The sequence below is a fragment of the Solanum tuberosum genome, unplaced genomic scaffold (assembly GCF_000226075.1).
Source record: "Solanum tuberosum cultivar DM 1-3 516 R44 unplaced genomic scaffold, SolTub_3.0 scf00176, whole genome shotgun sequence".
NCBI classification, from domain to species: Eukaryota; Viridiplantae; Streptophyta; class Magnoliopsida; order Solanales; family Solanaceae; genus Solanum; species Solanum tuberosum.
This window is the reverse complement of record NW_006239100.1, coordinates 224,977-234,358: the sequence shown is the minus strand read 5'-3', so window position 1 is coordinate 234,358 and position 9,382 is coordinate 224,977. Positions and strand designations below refer to the sequence as shown.

General features: G+C 34.3%; 1 long non-coding RNA gene across 1 annotated transcript; it reads right to left on the bottom strand.

Moving 5' to 3' along the window:
• Window positions 1-1,721: 1,721 nt before the first annotated feature.
• LOC107061870 (uncharacterized) lies at window positions 1,722-2,171 on the bottom strand. The gene is made up of 2 exons (XR_001474292.1): window positions 2,077-2,171; window positions 1,722-1,799 (listed from the first exon to the last, which is right to left on the bottom strand). It is a non-coding gene; the product is annotated as an uncharacterized lncRNA (long non-coding RNA).
• Window positions 2,172-9,382: the final 7,211 nt, after the last annotated feature.

Sequence of the window (9,382 nt, the reverse complement as noted above, 5' to 3'; positions counted from 1 at the left end):
ATATAAAAGAAACACCCAAATTTTTTTCATCCAAAGACTATCTAAAAAGTAAAAAATGCCAAAAAAAAGGGTGGAAAACTCCAAAAAAATTAGAGAAAACACATAAATATTATCATTGAAACAACAAAATAAAGGAAAGAATCTTTTACTAGAAACATAACTGTTGAGAATGTCAACCCACATGTTTGTAGAATGGATTCTTTTGTTGGCATTGGTGTTTGTTGGAAACACGGTACATGTTTTGTTTCGAGGAAGTTTTTTATTCCTGTAGTATTTCAATTGGTAAATACATGTTAGGAGACTTGCAGGTTTCTCCATAGAAGTAGTAGATTTACAACAACTATGACTTTTTACACCGATCGTCTGAAATCTTCACAAAATCCCCATGTTTAAACAAACTATATATCCTTTAGGTGATGTAAAGAGTGTTTTTGTTGTGTAAACCCTAGCAGTCAAATAATGTGGAAAATCCCCTCTTATTCCACATCCTTAATGGTGTATTCATTTATAAGGAGTAGGGTTAAGGAGGAGGACAACCTAATGGGCTAACGGGTGAACTAGCACCATTATGGGTTGACCTTCCCAATAGTTATTTCCAAAAATTCTATTCCATATTTATTAATAAATTTTTATTTTAGTCCTTACAATACATGAATAAGTAAATTTATTATTCATTTGAGTATAAAAAAAATTTCAATTCTTTTAATAGTTTTCTTATAATTTATATTTGGAGAAAACCTTATAACATATGTTTCAACTCACTTTTGACTGTTAAAAATATTTTTATTTCAAATTTTACTCTGATGTTTGAATTTCATAAAAATAATTCCATCTTTTGTATCGCCATCAAGCAGGATGAGAATTGACAATGCTCTTCATCTTCTTGGTCAACTAATTGGAAATATCATTAAAAAAAAACAACTAGTTACTAATGTTGTTGATTATCTTTTGTACTAATGATTATTTTGTAACATTATTTAAAATCGATCAAGTGTCATAGAATGTTGTAGCTCATATATGAGATCCAATGTGTGTTGAGATATGCATCCTTTAGAGCAGTTTTGATTGTTATTTTTCATACAAATTAGTCAAGTTGAGTGATATTGACATATTTTAGAAATTGTGAGATATAAATCATATTTCATATCTTTTTAGGAAAAGCATTCACACATGAGAATTATTCCAAATATTCTTTGAAAAAAGTATCTAAATTATCAATCCACAATACTATCATGGAACGATGTCCACTCCTAAGTAAACATTACAGTGCTCCAAGACCGAGCCGAATCCAATCCCAAATCAGTTAGTGAAGCACAAAAACTTGAATATCACAATGGAGCCATAAAAAGAGGGGGTGAGGGCAGAAAGTCGCCAAAATTGGGGAAACGCCTAAACTTAGGCTCATTCTGTCAGACTCAAGTTTGCTACACATGTCTACAAGGATCAAAGCCTAATATAAATGTCATAAGTCTAAGGTCTAAGCCTAGATAAGGTAAAAGTTGCTCAATTATATCACAACAGCACACAAATCAATCACAAGATGAAGACAATTACAAAACCTCAACTAGCATTGTACTACACTGAAAATAATATCAAATCAAGCCTAAAACATGGTTTCTAAGAAATGCAATAAGAACATTTAGGTACCTGCCCCAATTCACGCTAATCAACACGAATTCATACATTCAAGCTCAATCTAGGGGAAGGAAAGTCATATCCTACCTTAAGGCTGACCGTGCGCACTCCAAATCACCTCTCTGGAGTTTTTCCTTTCTGAATGGACTAACAATTTTGTCACGCTATCAAAAATAGAATCACATTGTTAATAGAGTTATTTAAACACAAAAACACATAAAATGGAGACGGGCCAGTTCTGCAGTAAAAATGAGAATCATGGAACCCACATAGGAATTTATGGAAACGACCCCGTCTAAAGGTCAAATTAGTACCCCGAGCTTGTGTTCTAAAATGGAACATAATTCGGGGCTCATATCAAAGGAAACAATCAACATGTAAGTACTTTGCCATTAAAACATAATAAAGAAATAGTTGTATCCCACTAATATGTGATTTTACCTCAAACGAAGAAACCTTAACAACTTCTGATCACTCTCCCATGTAGCCACAAACTCCACAAACCCACAGGACTTTGAATCACCTCATTCATAGTTATATTTGAGTAGAAATATCCAAAGGAAAGTATGAAATGAATATTGATCGAGCCTGTATTTATTATTAAAGATAGACCAAGAATACTATGCACAAACATGTTAGGTCCCTGTGAATGTGGACCTCGCAAATGTAGCAAAGACCCCACGATTGTGGCCAACAAGAAACTGTGTGACCCGAAAATATGAACCCTACAATTGCGACTGGTTTTCACGAACGCTTTCACTCGTCTACCTAGGATCTGTGAACGTGACCCATGACCCATGAACTTGAAGGCTAACAATGGCCTATACCAGCTCATGCACATCAACTGCTTTTTAGCAACAACTATCTCCAATAGTTTGTTCAAAATACGCTCTGAACCCCGTGCATGTAAACAAGATATTCTACCCTAATAAATTTGATATAACACACTCAATGGAGCAGTCAAACACCCATACGAGATCATCTTAGAAAAAAGTGGGTCCCACACCTAACCTCCATTTTAAGTCAAAATCAACAAGGTGCCTTGAAACTAGCCCTGGATTCACACAAAGGGTAATTCTAGACCAAACTCGACATTACCGAGCTAACCACGCTGACAGAATTATTGTTCGGGCATGTTTACAAATACTGTTGATCAGGGTCAAACTTAGGCCAAAACTTGAAAGTTAAAACACCTTCTAGCACCAACTCACACTGTAAGCCTCAGGATTCATGTCGGCCATGCTTCTTGCTTTAAAAGACCCTTCCAGAGTTTATGGAACCATAAGAGTTCGATTCTGAGGTTTCCTTCCTAAACTTTTGATCAAAATCAACCCCTTCAAGGTTTAAAAGCTCGAAAACATAAAAAATTTCATAAAACCAAATAAATGACTATGTGACCAAACTTTTTGTCTGAGCAAGTCATTAATGACTTAGATTGCTATAGGAATGTTTTAAATGACTAACACAAGGCATCAATATAAGAAGTACCTGGAGGGTCATAACAATCATGTCGATCATTTATGAATAGTCCTCCAAAATCTCAAGGACCGGGAGTTATTTTCCAATTTTTTGATGTGTGAATTTTTGCTTGAATCCATGGTGTTCTTAGGCCACATTGTGTCTGGCGAAGGTATTCGAGTCGATACATAGAAAATTGAGGTAGTGTAGAGTTGGCCCAGACCCATATTCCTAATTGATATAAAGAGTTTTTTGGGTTATGTAGGTTACTATAGAAGGCTCGTCGCATGTTTCTCATCTTGAAATCATTGCATCATGTATTGTAAACTTTTAAATGATTTTACTTCATTCTTTACTTTAGTGGAGTTACTTTCAGTCCTTCCATTTAGTTATTTATTTTATTTTGCTTTATTACATACCGTGTATTCCATATACTAACGTCATTGGATGTTGCATCATTTCATGATGTTGATACAGATATTCAGGATCATCAACATGTGCTTCGTTGAGATCACATTATCCACTCGTCAACTTTTGGTGCGGCCTCCTTAATTTTGGGAGGACTCCAGTCGCTTATTGCTTTAGTAGTATTGGTTAAGTTAGTTGCGGGTCTTATCCCAACACCTATATTTTGATAGTAGAAGCCTCAAAGAAATACAGAGTTAGTAAGTCTTTTTGTTTTCGTTTCAGATGTTTTGTTAAAACTTGATTATTTATACTTGGTATTTTGAAACAACTTTAAGATTCAACTCATTGCTTTAAATGTTCTTCAGTTTTAAGCGTATAAATGCTTGAGTTAGTCTTCTTCTAATTAGTCATCCAGGATAAGGGTTCTCTTGGGGATCGTCAATAGTTTTCGAGTGTCTGCCACGTCCAGAGTGTAGATTCGAGGCATGAAAAATGTCTAGTACAAAGTTTATCGAGAAAAACATTTGGTTCCAAACTAAAAACTCAACACTCTACTACACTTATGCTTCTCTTCCAGTTGAATATTAACAACAAAAAAAATCGAACAGATTATTCCCAAACATTCCAGCCACAACAATATCATGAAAACACCTTTAAAATCCCAACTTCATATAACAATCCAAATACGATTTTTCTACCATCCAATTGTAAGTCCTTGCTTACATAGCTTAACTATTACTTTGATTAACTCAACTAAATATGAAGAGTGATATTACTACCTCAAAATAGTAGCAAGACACCAAATAAAAGATATTCTTTCTCATTGAAGAATCCTTCAACCCACAAGCAAAGATGAGGGAACAAGTAACACAACTTCTATGAGCTTTCTAGCAATGAATCTCCTTGAAATCTTGTAGTTTTTTCTATATTTGGTTGAAGGGGAACTCTTAGAGAGAGTTTTGAAGTGTTTAATATTCTGAATTGGGCAAAATAAATAACTCAAACGAAGATGAAATGTAATATATATCTAAAATAATCTCCATCGACTTAAGGGGCCCACCCTATAGGCTACATGTGCAGTCTCACTACAATATGAATATCTCTGTAGTACGATTTCGTATCGACAAATAGTTTAATGCATTGGAAACTAGACTCATAGACCTTCAATTTATATTTTGTTGGTTCTCTATCTCTTTGTAGATAGGGAGATATGCTTGTTCAAAGATAGGCTATATGGGACAATTTTGGAAAACTTTGTCTTAATAAGCCTCTAACTTAAACTTTTTGTGTTAAAGGCTTTCCTTGTCCTAAAACATGATTTTTGAACTTCAAATACTTCCATATACATTTCTTAGTAAAATTATTGATTTATATGCTCATTTCCATTTGTTGACGTCAACTTAATAGCACATGTACTAGTAGTTCTAGGGTGTTACAATAGAGTTCAGTGTACTAATCCCACACCGAAAAGAGAGTGTCCTACTTGCCAAGGTAAGGACCTTAATTATGAGCTTAGGTGGATCTAGTAGCTAGAGTCAATTAAGACTAAGTCCTATGGGGGCACGTAATTCTAGGACCTGGATAATCACCACTAGTCCAACTCAGTGCTAAGTAAACTATCAACCAAAAAAAGCATGATAATAATCATATTCATAATCCTTGAAACAGTAAGAATCTAGTAATATCAAATCATTCATAAAATCTCATTGTCATAAGCATAGCTCCTTTAAAATCATGATTCATAGCATACTCTTTAAGATACTTAATCAAGAGCATCTAAATCATGATAATCTTCATAAAGAGGAGTACTTCAATTGGAAGCACCATAATTTCATATAACATGTTAATACTTTATTTGAAAACATACTTCATTCATAAAATGCTTCATAACATAATGCATATAAATCATCATGGCTTGATTCATAAACATAAAATACTTGTGTAGCATGGTTTCATAAAAATATCATTAAAGATATTGAATTATGATCAAATCATGCATAATAATATCAATGATGATGAATAAACTTAAAAACAATTGAACCCATAAGAAAATCATGACACACTAGAATGGGGTGAGAATCATAATTGAAAATTTGAGGTTTCTTTAGGACTCAATGGGTGAAGAAGAACCCATTGATGAAGTTCCCACAAACTTTGATGAAACCGTAATTCAAATTTGGAAGAGGAGACTTGAAACCCGTGGAGCTCTGTAATCCTTATTCTTCCTTGGGAGAGAAGATTTGAGCAAGAATTTGGAGTTTGAGAGAATAAGGGTGAATGGGGTTGGATAGGGTCTTAAGGAAATCAGTTTTACTCTTCAAACTAGGCTTAAAACGATATCGTATAGGAATTAAAAGAGTAGGGAAAGACCAAAATAACCCTAAAAATATAACTACCGAACATTTCTATGAACACCTTCTACGGTCCGTACATGCTTTTATGGACCGTATTGTCTGTCTGTCAATGTACTGACTAAAATTCAAAGCCTCTGACTATAATCCATGACACCCTTTCACGACCCGTCATTCCATATACAACCCATATAACTTCCTCATAGAATGGGTCTGGAGAATAGTCCTGGGTTTAGGCTTTGAACCACGAACACTAAGTACAAATCATGTTTCCTTTTACGACCCGTATTGGCCAGCCGTATAACCCAATAATGAAATCATCAAATCTTTGAGGGATAACTACGACACACCATCTATGAGTCGTAGAACTAAGTACAACCTGTAAAGTCTAGTCATAGAAATCAAGGCACAAAAATCACTTAGTCCTTAAGACTACATCTACGAGACCCAATTACAACTTGTGTTCCTAACCACGGGTCGTAAGGGTGACTCATACAACTAGATCTGAGACTTGACATTTTCAGAAATTTTAAGGCATCAACCACAGGTTTCCACGAACCATGAAACTATGTACAGCCTGTAAACCCAACTTATGAACCACTACACCAACAATATTTACACCAAATTTTGGTACATTTCTAATTCCAACTGAGCTATGCACTTCCGAGGTGTTACATAAAGAGTACCCATTTCCATTTTTTCCTACTGATGTTGTTTTGTTTGTTTCCTTCAATTGCCAGAAAACTACGATCGAGTGGAATCATTACATGAACCTAAAGTGTAGGTATGATCAAGTGAAGTTGTCATATGGAGGTCAATCCTTACATACAATCGCGTGGACCTATCACCCCAACTTAGAGGCCAAGTACATAACAGGAATGTTAGTGAAGGCCAAGCTTTTTAAGTCACTACCTATATGGAGAATACACATCTTGGTAAAATAAGGCAATATGTTACTTCCTTTTTTTTAACTAATACTAGTATATATACATGTGTGATGCCTGAAATATTAAAGTATTATTTTTAATTTCTTAGATTCTGATGTCTTATTCAATCATCTTAAATTATATTACCTTTAAAATATCCAATTATATTGTTCCTTAATGAAATATGCTTCCCGTTCTATCCATCTATAACCAAATCTATATGTATAGAGATAACGAAGCCTGTAACTTTCAAATAAATGTAGAAAATCTTTTATGGATATTTGTAGTCATTTAAAGTTAGATTGCTTTACCATAAAATATCGTCTTTACCATTCCTAAACAAGGCCTAGTTGATATATTGTTTTACCCTGAAAAGTCATCGGAATTAAGAAAAGAAGGTTTCACTACCAATAGAATTATATTTCATTTGCACTCGATCATCTCAATTGTTCATAAAAAGTTTGAGTAGATCAAAACTAAAAGGAAGGAAACTGTTTTAGGAAGATTAGAAAACATCAGACTTCTGGGTTAATAAATCAATGGAAAAACTCAATTGAGGTACACACATGCAATCCAAATTTTAAAAAATTATATCATTAGTTACCCACTTAAAAATTTTAAACATTCACCACATCTCTAAAGCATAAAAATGACAAAATTGAGAAGTATAGATAATTTCAAAGTCATTACATTGAATTTTGGAAGAAGATATAAATGAACAGATTCATCTAGATATTAGTTCATTTTTTAAAGACAAAAACGTATAGGGAGTATACATATATACACAGAGTAGGGGAATAAGAAGCTGACCATTCAAATCCATCATACAACCAATAAACTCTTCTCCAATAAAAACATGAATTGGGTTCAATCTCAACGCATTCAGGCCTTTACATTTTAAGAGAATATTAGGTTGAGCCCAATTTAATCTTCAATTTTAACCCATTTTAAGACTCTTTATTTGCATTGATGTAATGTATGTTCCTATATTAAAGGTATGAATTACTATCTATTTTATATCTTTAGGATTTATCTATCCATTCGTAACTTATTTTTAAAAAAAAAATTGAATTGAAATACAAATTGTGGTTATAAGATTTAAATAATAGTATATTAAATTTATTGAGATTAAACACGTCAAATTGGGTGGGTCAAGACCCAACCTATTTTTAAGTCCATTTAAACTCAACCCATTTAAGCCCAAAGTAAACCTAGACGGGTTACGTCCCAACCCAATTTTTATTTCAACCCATTTTCAAATCTCCAATGTCAGCAAAAAATCTGACGGAACCTGGATAATGGACCAAATAACTCGAACAAAATCTTTAACTCGGTTTCAAATGGGTGTCTGTCGCTTTGTTTTCACACTATACAAATAAGAAAATAACCCCATTATGAGAATTGAAAAGGAACGAAGGTATTTATGAAGAGACTTCTTGTTTACTTCATCAAACATGTCGACGTAATTAGCGTGAATTTGAGCCTATGGTGATAATGTTAATACTTCGTACTGTATAAAGTCTCTATGACAAAATTGTATAGGGAGTATACATATATACACAGAGTAGGGGAAGAAGAAGCTTACAAATCAAATCCACCATACAACCAATTAAAACTTCTCTAGAAAAAAGTTCACAGATTTGGTGAGCCTCCTTGCTTTCCAGAGGATTTCACATATATTTGTTTGTCATTGTTGAGTTGTCATGGGTCTTGTCCTGACATCTATCCTAGTATTAGAGGTTTCATAGATATTTAGAGTTGAGGAGTCTCTCAGTATTTCCCTTTTATTTTGAGAAGTTTTGCAAACTGTCTTATTTATAACAATGAGTACTTTCAAACATCCTTAATGAGTTTTAACTTGAGATTGATTTCTATTATAAGCCTACTATTGTTTGAGTGAGTCTTCCGCTAAGTAGTCAGTTGGGCCAAGGGTTTGCTTGGGGATCAGAAATGATTCTCGAATGCTGGCCACATTCAGGTGTAGGCTCGGGGCCTAACAAACTTGGTATCAGAGCACCAAGAGTCCTAAGGTGCATATGAGGTTGTTTCTAAAAGATTCCTTCTTATCCGTGTGAAGCGTACCACATCTTTAATTGGAATGCTACGACATTTAGAAATATTTCACTTTCTTCTTACTCATGTTCGTGCGATAGAGTTCAATTCAATATAGTTTCGTCTAATCCATGCTTATGCGTGTCTTTTTAGATCATACCTTTATGAGTAACAGTTCGAGGACGTCCTGCTAAGAGGAATGCTAATCCTCAAGGTCAAGGCTTCCAATGCACCAGAAGTGCAACCCCTTAGAGAGATATCACCACTGCTAAGTTCAGAAATGATATTTGATATGCTAACTCAGGTTGTGGCAAATCAGGCTAGTCAACAAGGAGCGGGTCGTCGGAATGTAGCTGATACATCTAGAATTCGTGAATTCTTGAGAATGAATCCCTCGGAGTTCACTAGGTCAAAGATCAATGAGTATCCAAAAAACTCTGTGTATGAGCTTTAGAATGTGTTTAGGGTGATACATGTTATTGATAGTGAGCGTGTGAGTTGGCTACATACCAACTCAAAGATGTTGCCAGGATATGGTACAACTAGTGGAAA